This window comes from Balaenoptera physalus, assembly GCF_965194825.1.
Source record: "Balaenoptera physalus genome assembly, chromosome: 16".
Lineage (NCBI taxonomy): Eukaryota > Metazoa > Chordata > Mammalia > Artiodactyla > Balaenopteridae > Balaenoptera > Balaenoptera physalus.
The window spans coordinates 7,501,015-7,518,280 of NC_138898.1; the positions used below are offsets into that span (position 1 = coordinate 7,501,015).

Below are 17,266 nucleotides of genomic sequence, written 5' to 3' on the forward strand. Positions count from 1 at the left end.
ACATTTAGACTAGGCACCCATTTTCATTTTTCTTCAAGTGCTGTTAACGCAACAGCCCATATAATATAGTAACTTTCATTTTTTGACTTTTCCTGAAGATCAATCTTTACTTGTTAGGGAGAAACTTGCCAAAACCTACTGCATTCTAAACTAATATCCAAGATCTCATGATAAACCACACAAGCTGAAATTCAGCTTGTTATTTATCTTAACAATGTTGTGATATAAGTATGGCAGTATGAAATACACAGAAAGACCCAACATAAATAGCGCCATTTTTAAGAAAAATAGTAATCCAGTCCTGACCTAGTTCACCAATTTGTATTCAGTCTGAAACAGCCAAATCATATCAATGAATTTTTTAAAACCAGAAAACACAGTACCCTCCATTATGAAAAACACTCTCACTTTGCTAATTGCCAAACATCAGTGAACTTGCCATTTAGTAGAATATCTATTATGTAGATACGTAAATGGCAAACTGAGTACCACACAACGAAACACAAACAAGGTAATTTAAATTACAAGTTATATGTGTATAAACAAACACGATTTTTGTTTATTCAAAGTTTCTTAAGTGTTTTAGAAAGGTGGTGGACTTGGTGCCCTCAAGCAGCCACACATACGTCATATTAAAAAGGACAGTCTGTTCTTCTGTAATACCTGCTTCTGCGATGTATATTAGCTCATGTGCAAATAGTAAATAAAGGATGATGTCAGCATAACATTCGTAGCATGGTTGCAACTTAAACCAAAGCAATTGCACAGGGCAAGTTGCAGAGGGGTACGAAATGATGCCCATTCATTGCACTTGATTGACCTTGGGGGTCTGTCTTGGAAATGATTTTTGCATGATTCTTTCCACTCTTTATGCATTTCTTTATCTATGAATTTAATTTTGCAGCTTCAATCCACCTTAGACTCTTTTTTAATGAGATTTCTTTGCTTTTTTGAAAGATACAAAATCCTATACTTACTATAATATTTCTTTATTAAGAAGTAACATCTTTGTGCTCATATTTGGTTTTTCTAGGATTAGCATTGTTTTTACTGTTCTTCTGATTACATACTTGCATGGTTTGAGTGCTTTGCCTAACCTTATTTTCCCCATAAGTTCCATTATTTTTACCAAGTAATTCTTCGAAGTTTTTTGGGAGCAACAGAGCAGTATCTATGAACAATATGTATTGCATATAGATCATATAAAGACTCTCATGAGATATTTGTCTTCCCTTTAATTCAAGAATGTGAGCACCTTTCATAATAATTAGTTTATCTTAGCACTGTAAAGTATGTAATTTCCCTTTTTATATTAGATTTCTGTGAGAAATCGGGGCTTACCCTCCTAGCAAGTGCATGGGATTTGATAATAGGCATTTTTGAATTAAACTCGTTACTGACTCCATTTCCTTTGTGTTGATGATAGTGGGTGTTGTTATTTCACCTTTTGTCTTGTATTCCTTTTATAATCCTGCTGCTTTACATATATCCTTCTAAGCTGCCAATAATATTTTCTAAAGAATTGAGAGAGGTTTTATGCATACATACACACACATATTTATATATACACACTCACATATACATACACACACATGCAAATAGATATACTCTGTATTTAAAATTACTTGGTTATTTAAATGGATTTTGAATGTAAGTAGTGAGTAGAAGGAGTCATTTGGAATTAAACAGAAAAGACCAATTGATTACCTGCCTCTTTACAACTTTTCCACTGTTGTTTTGGAATTGTGGAAAAGAATGTCTCTATCACCCCACCAGGATGCCATTTGTCACGCTGGGATAGAACCAACATTTCCTACAAGGTATTCTGGATTCATTAAGAAGTTAGTGCATTCTCTCAAAGTCCCTAACTTATACCCAGCATGTATTAACAAACTGAGGAAATCTGAGTCAGCAAGTCTTAAACTTGATATATATACAAATAAGAGTGAAGAACTGGAGGCACAGAGTGTTCTGACTGTAAAAAGTAAGATATTACCAAGACGTATGGTAAAAGAGCTGAAGGAACTTACAGAGTCTCAGTTACACAAAAGCCCCAAATGCAAACCAGACAAAGGTTGGGTCACTTTGATTAACATGGGATAAGACTGTCAATTTCACATATTTCACCCATTCATTGAACAACTATTTAGTGCATGCTGTAATAATGTATGCATTACTCGACTGTGCTTCACCTAGACTCTCTTTTCCAGGAGCTGCACCAATCCCCCACGTGCTATGAGTTTGGGCTGTTTACTCCCTCCAAAGGCAGCTCAACTAGTGCAATTTCTGGCATCTTTCCACCCTCAATTCTTTTTGCCCCAGAGTAGGTACAGGGACATCTGAGCGGTAAATTTAGGCAAAGTAATTTTTTATGTTCACCTCATTTGCACCCTTCCTCTGGGGAGCAAGCTGCATGCCCTAAGGGAGAAGCCTTGTGCTCTGCTTTTCCAGAGGCAGCTCTACCCACTGCGGCTGGGAGAAGGGGGAATGCTGATCTAATAGAGTGTTACCTGCAACAGGCAGGGTTTAATCTATGCAGCTTTAGAAATCAGAATCAATAAATCTTCATTACTAACCTTAGTAACTTAATTAACCTTCTTAACTCAAGCCAAGTCCTCCAACCTGGGCTCAGTAGGAATCAATGATATTTTGACCTCCATCTACACTGCATCATTTCATCAGTTTATTCTCAATTTGTTCCTAACCTAGATGGACAAGGGTGTGCTCTTTCTTGCACATTAGCCAGAAATGTGGGCCACATTAACTTTTAATTCACTTCATAAAAAATTTATAATGGGACTTCCCTGGTGGCGCAGTGGTTAAGAATCTGCCTGCCAATGCAGGGAACACGGGTTCAATCCCTGGTCCAGGAAGATGCCACATGCCGTGGAGCAACTAAGCCCGTGCGCCACAACTACTGAGCCTGTGCTCTAGAGCCTGTGAGCCACAACTACTGAGCCCGTGTGCCACAACTGCTGAAGCCCGCGCGCCTAGAGCCCATGCTCTGCAACAAGAGAAGCCACCGCAATGAGAGCCTGTGCACCACGACAAAGAGTAGCCCCCGCTCGCCGCAACTAGAGAAAGCCCGTGCGCAGCAACAAAGACCCAATGCAGCCAAAAATAAATGAATAAATTTTTTTTAATTTATTTAAGATTATCACTTGGAAAAGAGAAATTGTCAAACATGGTAATTCTCTCAGCTGAAAACAAGATAAATAAAGGAGAAGATATTGAGAATAGTATCAATGATTTCACTTCCATTAAAGCCAGGAAAGTAAAATCAAAATAAATTCTGCTCTTTGTATTATAATATATCTAAAACTATATTAATGTTATGAGTTTTAACACACCTGATTTTCAGTTATTCAATATTTTAACCACTTTAGGGTTTTGGGGAAAAATGGATTAAACAATACATAAAAATGTGTATATGGGTGCTTATTTCTCCTTTTGCCTCAGGGTCCAGTATGGCTTGGTAGGACACTGATTTTTATTTAAATTTTTGATATTGTGCTCATCATTGATATTTTTACATTAATTTTTATTTTTTAAAATATTGCACTACAATGTTAGTTTTCTTAATCACTAAGTATTTGTCCCCCCACCTTAACTTTTGTGCTTGAAGCAAGTGTCTTAGTGGGGCACAGAATTTAAGGCATGGGGTGGAGAACTTAAGGTGAGTGGGTGGGAGTGAGGAACAAAACTTTAGGGCAGACATTCACTTGCCTCACCCTAATCCTAGCCCCACAATTTAGTATCTTCTAGAAATAAGAAGAAAAAGGTGTGAGTAGTGTTTAGTAAGCCATTTCAGGAAAAGATGGACGAGTCAGAAAGGTGGGCAAGAACTAGACCATGTAGGTCTCTCAGGCAGGGATAAAATAGCGATTTCATTCCAACTGAGATTAGAAATGAATGGTTGGTCCCTTTTCCCCTGCCCACCAACTACCACAGCTCTGAATGTGACTCTAACTTTAGAGTAATCTCTGACCTTAGTAAAATCCATTAAAACATTAGTGTTTCAGTTTCCCCAGTGCCCAGTGATGGAGCTGATAAAAAATTCTCTAATTTCTTTTGCATCTTAAACCTGTATAGTTATCCACACAATCTACCCATAATGCAACTTTTACCAAGACGCTTGATGTTTTAAAGAGCTACCTTATATCTGTAAAATTCATATAATTTTGAACACTTAAAACTATGTAGAAAACACAAAAAGATATTAAAAGTCAAAAGAAGGCACCAGACACCAAGGAAGTTAAATACTGGTGAGAGAAGAAACAGCAGAGCAACACCTGGATTATTTTCTCAAATTACAAAATCGATCATGTATACCTGCCCCAAATTCTGCCTTTTCTGATGGCAGTTCATTTCCTTACTTTTTTAGACTGTTAAAAAAAAATCTTATCATAAATAATTATTCAGGAAATATAGCTATAGAGTGACACTTTATTTCATCTATAAAATAGATGAAACAATACACTACTTAATAACCAAGAGATCACTAAAGAAATAAAAGAGAAAATCAAAAAATACCTAGAAACAAATGACAATGAAAACACGATGACCCAAAACCTATGGGATGCAGCAAAAGCAGTTGTAACAGGGAAGTTTATAGCAATACAATCCGACTTTAAGGAACAAGAAACATCTCAAATAAACAAGCTAACCTTACACCTAAAGCAATTAGAGAAAGAAGAACAAAAAAACCCAAAAGTTAGCAGAAGGAAAGAAATCATAAAGATCAGATCAGAAATAAATGAAAAAGAAATGAAGGAAATAAGAGCAAAAATCAATAAAACTAAAAGCTGGTCCTTTGAGAAGATAAACAAAATTGATAAACTATTAGCCAGGCTCATCAAGAAAAAAAGGGAAAAGACTCAAACAATAGAATTAGAAATGAAAAAGGCAAAGTAACAACTGACACTGCAGAAATACAAAGGATCATGAGGGATTACTACAAGCAACTATATGCCAATAAAATGGACAACCTGGAAGAAATGGACGAATTCTTAGAAAAACACAACCTTCCAAGACTGAACCAGGAAGAAATAGAAAATATACGCAGACCAATCACAAGCACTGAAATTGAAACTGTGATTAAGAATCTTCCAACAAACAAAAGCCCAGGACCAGATGGCTTCACAGGTGAATTCTATCAAACATTTAGAGAAGAGCTAACACCTACCCTTCTCAAACTCTTCCAAAGTATAGCAGAGGGAGGAACACTCCCAAACTCATTCTACGAGGCCACCATCACCCTGATACCAAAACCAGACAAAGATGTCACAAAGAAAGAAAACTACAGGCTGGGCTTCCCTGGTGGCACAGTGGTTGAGAATCTGCCTGCCAATGCAGGGGATACGGGTTCGGGCCCTGGTCTGGGGGGATCCCACATGCCGTTGAGCGACTGGGCCTGTGAGCCACAATTGCTGAGCCTGCGCGTCTGGAGCCTGTGCTCCGCAACAAGAGAGGCTGCGATAGTGAGAGGCCCGCGCACCGCGATGAGGAGTGGCCCCCGCTTGCCGCAACTAGAGAGGGCCCTCGCACAGAAACGAAGACCCAACACAACCAAAAATAAATAAATAAATTTAAAAAAAAAAAAAAAAAAGAAAACTACAGGCCAATATCACTGATGAACATAGATGCAAAACTCCTCAACAAAATACTAGTGAACAGTATCCAACGGCACATTAAAAGGATCATACACCATGATCAAGTGGGGTTTATCCCAGGAATGCAAGGATTCCTCAATATACGCAAATCAAACAATGTGATACACCATATTAACAAATTGAAGAATAAAAACCATATGATCATCTCAATAGATGCATAAAAAGCTTTCAACAGAATTCAACACCGATTTATGACAAAAACCCTCCAGAAAGTAGGTATAGAGGGAACTTACCTCAACATAATAATGGCCATATATGACAAACCCACAGTCAACATCGTCCTCAATGGTGAAAAACTGAAACCATTTCCACTAAGATCAGGAACAAGACAAGGTTGCCCACTCTCACCACTATTATTCAACATGGTTTTGGAAGTTTTAGCCACAGCAATCAGAGAAGAAAAAGAAATAAAAGGAATCCAAATTGGAAAGAAGAAGTAAAGATGTCACTGTTTGCAGATGACATGATACTATACATAGAGAATCCTAAGGATGCTACCAGAAAACTCCTAGAGCTAATCAATGAATTTGGGAAAGTAGCAGGATACAAAATTAATGCACAGAAATCTCTTGCATTCCTATACACTAATGATGAAAAATATGAAAGTGAAATTAAGGAAACACTCCCATTTACCATTGCAACAAAAAGAATAAAATACCTAGGAATAAACCTACCTAAGAGACAAAAGACCTGTATGCAGAAAACTATAAGACACTGCTGAAAGAAATTAAAGATGATACAAACAGATGGAGAGATATACCATGTTCTTGGACTGAAGAATCAACATTGTGAAAATGACTATACTACCCAATGCATTCTACAGATTCAGTGCAATCCCTATCAATCTACCAATGGCATTTTTCACAGAAATAGAATAAAAAATTTCACAATTTGTGTGGAAACACCAAAGACCCCGATTGCCAAAGCAATCTTGAGAAAGGAAAATGAAGCTGGGGGAATCAGGCTCTGTGACTTCAGACTATACTACAAAGCTACAGTAATCAAGACAGTATGGTACTGGCACAAAAACAGAAATATAGATCAATGGAACAGGATAGAAAGCCAGAGATAAACCCACGCACATATGGTCACTTATTTTTTGATAAAGGAGGCTAGAATATACATTGAAGAAAAGACAGCCTCTTCAATAAGTGATGCTGGGAAAACTGGACAGCTACATGTAAAAGAATGAAATTAGAACACTCCTTAACACCATATACAAAAATAAACTCCACAATGATTAAAGACCTAAATGTAAGGTCAGACACTTTAAAACTCTTAGAGGAAAACATAGGCAGAACACTCTATGACATAAATCACAGCAAGATCCTTTTTGACCCACCTCCTAGAGAAATGGAAATAAAAACAAAAATAAACAAATGGGACCTAATGAAACTTAAAAGCTTTTGCACAGCAAAGGAAACCATAAACAAGACGAAAAGACAATGCTCAGAATGGGAGAAAATATTAGCAAATGAAGCAACTGACAAAGGATTAATCTCCAAAATTTACAAGCAGCTCATGCAGCTCAATATCAAAAAAACAAACAACACAATCCAAAAATGGGCAGAAGACCTAAACAGACATTTCTCCAAAGAAGATAAACAGATTGCCAACAAACACATGAAAGAATGCTCAACATCATTAATCATTAGAGAAATGCAAATCAAAACTACAATGAGATACCATCTTACACCGTCAGAATGGCAATCATCAAAAAATCTACAAACAATAAATGCTGGAGAGGGTGTGGAGACAAGGGAACCCTCTTGCACTGTTGGTGGGAATGTAAATTGATAGAGCCACTATGGAGAAATGTATGGAGGTTCCTTAAAAAACTAAAAATAGAACTACCATACGACCCAGCAATCCCACTACTGGGCATATACCCTGAGAAAACCATAATTCAAAAAGAGTCATGTACCACAATGTTCATTGCAGCTCTGTTTACAATAGCCAGGACATGGAAGCAACCTAAGTGTCCATCGACAGATGAATGGATAAAGAAGATGTGGCACATATATACAATGGAATATTACTCAGCCATAAAAAGAAACGAAATTGAGTTATTTGTAGTGAGGTGGATGGACCTAGAGTTTGTCATACAGAGCGAAGTAAGCCAGAAAGAGAAAAACAAATACTGTATGCTAACACATATATATGGAATCTAAAAAAAATGGTTCTGAAGAACCTAAGGCCAGGAGAGGAATCAAGATGCAGATGTAGAGAATGGACTTGAGGACACGGGGAGGGGGAAGGGTAAGCTGGGACGAAGTGATAGAGTGGCATGGACATATATACAGTACCGAATGTAAAATAGTTGGCTAGTGGGAAGCAGCCGAATAGCACAGGGAGATCAGCTCAGTGCTTTGTGACCACCTAGAGGGGTGGGATAGGGAGGGTGGGAGGGAGATGCAAGAGGGAGGGGATATGGGGGTATATATATATATATATATCTGATTCACTTTGTTATAAAGCAGAAACACACCATTGTAAAGCAGTTATACTCCAATAAAGGTATTTTTAAAAAAAGAAATAGATGATAAGAAAAAAGGGTACTGAAGTTTAATTCCTAAAATATTAATATTTTCGTGAAGTTAATGGAAATACTTATACTATATTCATTCATGTTATCATTTTAAACTTCCATGGAATAGAATTTAAACTTTTGCCAATGTCTCTTGGGATCTCAAAATTAAATGCCCACAGGATTAAGCATGTAAATAAATATACGCTGAATGAAAGAGGCAAGAAGGAGTGGTAGGGACTGTTGCAAAAATGAAGAGTATTCACTTCCTTCTTAAATTGTGCTGCTCAAAATTCTTTTACATAAAAGCTAAGAATTTTCTCAAAAAAGGCCTATCTCCCTATTTGTTGGTGTTGACAACTAACTCATTTTCTAATGCTGCAGAAGCCAAACAAAACATATCTTTCAGAGTATTTACAACTGCTGGCAAAGGTTATCATTCTGAACATGCATTTTTGCACACAGTTTAATCACAGGACTGATTTTAAAGAGATGCAAAGGTACAAAGAGCTAATTGCTTCTAACAGCTCTGCTCTTCCTACCTCACTCCTATTTACTACATGCTTCTCAATATCTGTTGTAAATGGAAAAACAAGTAAGGGAGCTTCTTAGACAGTGACCTTATTTTTATCAAAATTTTAATTGAATATATTTTGGGTCACAGGCAAAGGCTGGCTTTGGAATTTTCATGTGAAGGAAAGTGCATGGCCTTAGTAACTCCTGTTTCCTTCCCCATTCAAAGAGGTGTTTTTACCTCCTGGATATTCATCTCTGCATTGGATGTTCTATTACTATCACCCTAGTTATCCAAATCAAGGCCACCTTCTCTGTCCTAGCCGTCCCTACCCCCAGCAACCAGAGTGGTCTTCTTCAAATAGGCCGTAGTCATATTTCTTAGTTGCAAGGTACTAACTTGAGCAGAAAAAGTGATTCGAGGGATGTTGAGGAGCTCACCGGACTGACAGAAAGCCTGGGGAGCCAGGGTGGAGAAATGGAGAAGAAACAAGGGAGGACAAGCGACAGGACCCATTGCCAAGGCCATGCACAGGAGCAGCTACTTGATTAGGACTACACAGTTGGAAGTAACTCCCTACAGGCCCAGGCCCCCTTCCGCTTCTCCAGGGCAAAAGTTCTGGGAAAGAGCGTGTGACTGGCCAAGTCACGATCCTGTCCACACACCTGTAAATGACAGTGGATGGAGAGAACAAGGACTCTGCCGGGGGAAGAGGGCAGGTGGTGAGCACTGATCACCAAGACCCACATGATGGAGAATCCCCCTGAATACAGGAAGGTGGATGAGATACCGGGCAGCCAAAACAGGACAAATATTTATTACATCACTTTGCAACATAAAATCTTTCCACGACTTCTCGGGGCTTCCCTGGTGGCGCAGTGGTTAAGAATCCGCCTGCCAATGCAGGGGACACAGGTTTGAGCCCTGGTCCGGGAAGATCCCACATGCCGCGGAGCAGCTAAGCCCGTGCGCCATGACTACTGAGCCTGTGCTCTACAGCCCGTGAGCCACAACTACTGAAGCCCATGTGCCTAGAGCCCATGCTCCACAACAGGAGAAGTCACCACAATGAGAAGCACGCGCATTGCAATGAAGAGTAGCCCCCGCTCACCGCAACTAGAGAAAGCCCACGTGCAGCAATGAAAACCCAACGCAGCCTAAATAAATAAATAAATAAATAAATAAATAAAATTTATTTTAAAAAAAAGAAATCTTTCCATGACTTTCCATGTCTTTAAGAATAAAATCCAAACTCTTAACTAAAACCCTATAAGAATTGATCTCTTCCTACCCCTAGAACCTCTGCTCTCATCTTTGATAAATATTTCGTGGCCATAACAGCCTCCTTAGTTTCTTGAAAATGCTCCTGCTCTTTCCTCCCTCTGGGCCTTTATGCTTGCCTTTCCCTCTACTTGAAATTATATTACAGCTACTGTCCCCTGTTCCGACGCCTGGATCCACATTGTTTAGCGCTCAGCTTCAATATCATCAAGTTTAGGGAGGGTTTTCCAGACCACACTAATAAAATGCCCACCTTTTGCCACAGTGCTCTCATATGTTTCCTTCCTATTTCTTACAACAGCCCATAGATATCCTGGTGCCTGTTTACTTGGTGTTTGTTGCATGTATACTGTCTCCATTCCCTAAGAGTCCACAAGCTCAGTGAGATGGCAGTGGGCTGTTCCAGTTCTGTTTTTTCTCTAGCACATAGTATAGTACTAGACACAGAAAAGATGATCAGTAGCTATCTGCTGAACACATTAAAAAATGCAGTTTTTCAGAAGACTCATGAGGGGAAAGTTCGGCATTTATGTAGACCACGAGTTTTAAACTGTGTTCTGCAGAGTTGCTCCATGGGTTGCACTGGAAGAGGAAAAATACAGGCAAAGCTTCTTGGACCCCACTCCCACTTCAAAAAGAGCATCTTCATTTGTACATCTTTTACAATTAGGCTTCTAGGCAAGATTTCACTGAAAGGATTTGCATCTAAGTGAAGTTTGACAATGAAGATTTAATTAGAAGAAAGGAAAATTATTAAAACAGGTTAGTATTAATACTTTGATAATTCTGATAAATATTCTCAGTGGTGATGAATAACATTATAGATCATCATTATTCAAACTAACCTGTAAATCTTTTCCAAAAAAGCTTTATTCTTGGAAAATCCTTACTCATATTAACCTAAGTTTGAATCTGTTCATAATGTTTCTAGGGATGTTAGTCTTTAGCTCCACTATGTTTTATGACTGCCTGGTAAAGTTTTGTGACTACCAGGAAAAAAATTAAACATCAAAAATTTATATATTACAGGGACTTCCCTGGTGGCACAGTGGTTAAGAATCCGCCTGCCAGTGCAGGGGACACGGGTTTGAGCCCTGGTCCGGGAAGATCCCACATGCTGCGGAGCAACTAAGTCCATGCGCCACAACTACTAAGTCTGTGCTCTAGAGCCCTCGAGCCACAACTACTGAGCCCACGTGCCACAACTACTGAAGCCCACGTGCCTAGAGCCCGTGCTCCACAACAACAGAAGCCACTGCGATGAGAAGCCCGTGCACCGCAAGAAAGAGTAGATCCCGCTCGCCGCAACTAGAAAAAACCCACGTGCAGCAACGAAGACCCAATGCAGCCAAAAATAAATAAATAAATAAAAATTTATTAAAAAAAAAAAGAATCCATTAAAAAAAATTTATATATTACAAAGCTACAGTAATTAAACAATACAGTATTGGCATAAAAAAAACCACACAGATCAATGGAACAGAATAGAGAAATGGAACAGAGAAAGACAAATACCCTATGATCTCTCTTATATATGGAATCCAAAAAAATGATAATATGCTCATAGATAGAGAGAACAGGTTGGTAGTTGCCAGAGGCAGGGGATGAGAGGTGGAAGAAATGGGTGAAGGGGGACAGAATGCTAAAAAAATTTTTAATAAATTGGCACTTTCCAACTAGAAGGCAGGCTCCATGAGAGCAGGCAACATGTTTAGTTTGTTCACTGTCTCCCTCTTTTGGAACAGTGGGTGCCTCATAGAAGGTGGTTCACAAATATTTGATGAGCAAGAGCTTGAAAGGGGTGACGAGGTTAACCAGGGGTCAGGGGAGCAGTGGTGACCTGGCACAAAGCCTCAGAGACCAAGTGAGATAAGAATGGATACCCAAACAGGGAGGGCAACAATGGAAGATTAGTTACAATAGAGAGGGTATTAATCCAATGAATAAATATATTAAGGATAAGAGCAGCCATTTTTTTCACTGTGGGAGAAAGAGGTTACACATATGAAAAGGAGAAAAGTAGACTGAACCATACATATATATGTGTACAGTATATATTCCCTAGCTCTGTCCCCTGAAAGGACCAGGAAGTACTGACAACTCAAAAGCAATCAGCATCTCTAGTGCCCAGAACTTAGTTTCTAAGTATCATTCTCTACTAAAAGGAAGCTAAGTTTCTTGGAGTAAAGGCTGATTCAAGGGTTAGAACAGGAGCAGAACTAGATGGGCCTAGGTCATCTTGTGCCAGAAAGCAAGAAAGTACTCAGAGAACAGTAGAGACATGAAAAAACCAAAACTAAAGACAGCTTGAAAGGGTTCCCAATGGTCAAATCTAGTACAATTTAATTATCAAAATGAATAATCATAACAGGTTATACCCATTAAATAAAATAGGAATCCATGAGATTGCACTGATACAAACAAATGGGAAAATAGAAATCCTGGAAGAATGTCAACTAATAAATGCAGAAAGAATGATGGAATCAATCACCATTTGGCAACCATCACAGTAATAATTTAGCCAAGGAATATCAATGGATATAGAACTAATTAGTCAAAGTTCAATGAGGAATTGGATATTTATGTAGTCTTAATGTACCTCCCCACAAAATACACGTTAATTACAAAGGGAAAAGAGCAACTTTTCATTGGAAAAGCTGGGAAGTGATCAAAGTGAATATAAGCAAATTGTAATCATGTACCACTTGATGGGAGATAGTGAGAAGAACACAGTCACCATAACCGTGTTCAGACAAACCAAATATCAGACAAACCAAACTTGAAAGACATTCTAAAAACTGACTCATTTGTAAAGTTCCAAACTGTCAAATCAATGTCATGAAAGTCAAGGAAAGACTTAGGAAATACTCCAGAATGAAGGAGACTAAAGAGACATGAAAATTCAATACAATATGTGATTCTTGGATTGGATTCTTTTGCTATAAATGACATTGTTGAAACAACTGAAGAAATCTGAAAAGGGTGCATGAATTAGATGGTAGTAATATGTCAATGTTAATGACTTGAATTTGATGGCTGTATTGCAGTTATGTAGAATAATGTAGGACACACTACAATATTAGGTGGTGGTGGGGCATCATGTCAGCAACTTACTCTCAAACGATTTAGAGGAAAAAAGTTCTTTGTACTAGACTTTCTGTAAGTGTGAAATTATTCTAAATAAAAAGAAAGTATACTGATACTGCCCTACATTCTGTGAACAATACAGCCAGTATATTGGTTAATAAAAATCAAGACAAATTAAAGCAATGTAGGGTTGTTCTGACATGGGTCACAAGAGGCTTCCTAACTGACCAGCTGTTTCTCTTTTTGCCTTAAAAATCAACCTGTCATTTAGCAAATATTTATGGACCATGCCCTTTGCACCACGCACTGTTCCAAAGATGAACCAAATGAGCCTGATTCCTGCTTGCACAGAGCCTGATTTTTTGTTGGAAAGTTGGACTTTGAACACATTTCTATCAGGGAGTATGGAGACAGAGAGAAAGAGACAGAGAAGAAGAGAGAGAGAGGTTTCCTGGTATTAGAGTCTATTGAAGTCACACATAATTTTAAATGAAAAAAGGAGGTGTGCTTTCCCTTCTTCTCTAACCACTTCTATTTTCTTATTGTGTCACCTGCCTTCATATCCTGCTAATAATAAATACAAAAGCTAAAGGAAAACATGTCCTAATGCAGTCTTGATTTTTTTAAATGTGGATAAATCTTTTACCATTTTAGGTGGGTTTAGAGGAAGTCCTTTATGTACAGAAATTGCCATCCCAGAAAATTGTCTCTGTGACCACTTTCCATGATGCCTAGGAAAAAGGTCAGATAAAGGAAAACATATTTAATTAGTTTTTCTTCCAGGTAAGGAGAGAATACAAAGCAAAGGAAATGGACTTTATGCCCTTTTACTAGTTTTGTTAGAAATAAGGCATCATGGAAAAGGTAACATTACAGAAGTGGAAATTCCTTTGAGACAAGTGATGACACGTTCATAAGAATGACGCGTTGCAGATGATGCTAAACAATCTTGGGGTCTGTTCGGAGCTCTATGTACAGAGTAATGCACCTTATGTAATGATTACACATGTCATGATATATAGGTACCCTGTTTGTTCCAGTGTTTTATTTGTTTTTAAGGAATAAAATGATACAAAGTCTTTTATTCCTTGCATTATATAAAGGAAATTCTAAGACTACCATACCTGAAAAGGGTACTAGGCTTCTTTTTGTTAGGTTTTAACTAATATGATTTCCACTGGTTTTCTTATTACACAAATTAATACATGTTCATTGCAGAGAATCTGGAAAATACGGAAAACCACTATAGAGAAAGGAAATACTGATCCATACTATCACTCTGTCACTGTACTATTCATATATATTGTATATGTCTGTATATGTACATACATATCACATATATGTGTATGTGTGTGTCAAATATAAAACTCAATTCATACAATTATAATCACACTTTTGTATGAACTGTTAGGCAATGTTCTTTTTAAAATACAGAGTAGTTCACTGACTAGATGTATTGATACCATAATTATTTCAATGAAGCCTTTATATATTGGACATTAAAATTGTTTCAGTTTCTTATTGTGTAATAAATGATGTTGTAATGAATACATTACTATATAATAATTGACAACGTCATTGTCTAATATGTTATGACAAATTCATTGAAATAGAATTGCTGAGTCATAGATTTCTTTTTATGTGTATGTTTGCTCCATTTTATTTCCCATTTTTTAGAAAGGAGTAAGTAGAATGCTAAGTATTCTGGAATTGTGAGTAATTTCAAAGTGTGTACTCATTATCTATTTCTTATCGACCTAACATAAAGCTGTGGAAGACCATAAGTTCCAAAAGTAGTACGGAGTCTTAAATGTGTAATGTGTACTTAGAGGAAAAAAGCAAAAGAAAAATAGAGATGAATTTTAACTTCTTTATGGTGCTATCTGTAGAGGGCCGGCGTTTGTAGGAGTTTTACGAATGGGATGAAAAAAGATGGAAACCATCAGCTAAGTGCTAACTATCATATGACATATATTTCAAAAAAATAAAGATGACAGGGAATGTTCAGACCTTCCAGGCATGAATTGACATATTTAGGTGGAATAAGTTTGATTTTGTTGACCAGCTCCATTTTCAAAATGAAATAAGCAGCAAATACCAAATATATTTAAGTTCTTAAGAAGTCCCCTTTCTAGATATTTTTTTTTTAAGGTTCAGATCTAATTTCACAGATTTTTGTAAAGACATTTTTTCAGAACAATTTTAAGTTTACAACAAAACTGAGATGAAGGTGCAGAGATTTTGCATATACACCCTGCCCTACACACATGCACAGCCTTCCCATTATTACCATCACTCACCAGAGTGGTACATTTTTTACCAAGGGTGAACCTACGCTGACACATCATAACCACCCAAAGTCTACAGTTTACTTTAAGGTTCACTCTTGGTGTTGTACATCCTATGGGTATGGATCAAATGTATAATGACATATATCCATTATTATAATATCCTACAGAGTATTTTCACTGCCCTGAAAATCCTCTATGCTCTGCCTATTCACCTTTCCCCCACCCCTGCCCCTGGCAATCCCTGTCATCCTTCTCCCCATCAATCCACAGCCCTATCAGGGTAGGCCTCCAGACACTTCATTTGCTACCTAGAGTTCTGCTCCTTGGCCTTAGGTCACTAGACCTCGAGTGGACACTTGAGCCAAGCTAGATCCATCAGAGTCACTTCTCTGAGGATTTGGATTTAGGATCAAAATTCCACGCTTGGACTAGAGCATGGTTTCCTGAACAGAGAAGTCGTAAGATGTGGGGGATCATCCAAGGCAGCCCTCCCTGTTCTGCACCGTGGACAGGACAGCAGCTGGAGAGCAGAGCCTTGGCCAGAGAGCAGAGGGGAACAGAGGAGAGCGGTGGACGTAGCCAGTGTCATGTAGCCTGGACCCAGCGCCTGCTTTGGTTATTCCACCTGTGGCCACCACGAGAAAACCCTGAATCCTGCCAAGGACTTCTCTCTTTTGTTTAAATTATTTCCAAGTTCTTAGCTATTATAAAATCTAATAAAAAGAAATATGATTATCTCCATTCCACAGCTGAGATAGTCCTTGTTTCTCTACCCACTGGAAGACAAATGGGCTCTGACTTCCATGGTTGTTCAAAGTTTGCCCATGATGTCTACACTCTCCACAAAGTTTGCAAAATAGCGGCCTAAAAACCAGATCCATTATCACATATCTTTTATTTTGACTACACTGTTTTGTATACAGCAGTTTGGAGAAATTCCAGTTATAAGTTGGCCTTGGACCCAGGCAGACTCCTGTCACATGCATCTATTCCAAGAATAAACTCTTAAAGGTTTGGAACCCTTCAAGTTTGCCTCAGGCATAGCTTGTGTCCTCAAGCCCTGTGGAACTGTCTAATTTTGCATTTAAATAATAGATGTGAAACAACACAGATCACCCAGAGATTATAGTAAAGGAAAAAAACCAAAACATGGGGTACTTCAAGTCTGTCCTTTTAATGTGACCACTTGGAGTTTTGTGCTTAAATTTTTAAAAACGTGCCTAATAAACAGAAGCCATCATGGTATTATTTGTCACTACAAAAGACAAATAGACAGGCACAGATTTCCCCCTTTAAAAAATGCATTGATGTAATTAAAAACTACTACTATGTCACTGTTTTACTTTTTCATAGTTATTTTGTTATTATACATACATTTATTTACCCATTTTTTCCTCTGGCATTTGTTATAATACATATATTTATTTACTTATATTTTCCTCTTATTTGTTATTATACATATATTTATTTACTTATTTTTTCCTCTGGCATGTTTACATATAGAAAACATAATAAAAGAAAATTTCTCCTGTCCATAGTTCTTTTCTGCCATTATTTTATTTGTTTCAGTTCACAATCATTACCGAAAATGTTTTTGTCATATAGAGGAAAGAGTGATAAAATATGATCCATCCCAAGTATCAAATTTACTAGTTATGCCACCAGCCCGAGAGAGAGAGGGAGGGAGGGAGGGGGAAGGAATAGTAAAGGATTTTATAAGGTAAAAAATGACATACCAATGGTAAATATGTTCCTTCATTCATTTGATAAATAATTTAAAAAACTGATTGTGCGTTAGACAGTTTTCAAGGTAACTATTGCTACATAGCAATGTGTTTTTGTTTTATTAGATAGAAGACACCCTGGCATGTGTGTATGCTGAGAAGAACTGCCC

At 37.8% G+C, this 17,266-nt stretch overlaps 2 long non-coding RNA genes across 2 annotated transcripts in view; one reads left to right on the forward strand and one right to left on the reverse strand.

The window, feature by feature from the left end:
• LOC309644466 overlaps positions 1 to 17,266 on the reverse strand; it is a 144,121-nt gene that overhangs the window by 22,943 nt on the left and 103,912 nt on the right. The gene's annotated exons all lie outside the window — the stretch shown is intronic.
• The window catches only part of LOC309644464, a 621,011-nt gene continuing 611,904 nt past the window's right edge, over positions 8,160 to 17,266 (forward strand). Inside the window, exon 1 of the long non-coding RNA XR_014254442.1 lies at positions 8,160 to 11,265. This is a non-coding gene — a long non-coding RNA (uncharacterized lncRNA). The remainder of the gene's footprint in view (positions 11,266 to 17,266) is intronic.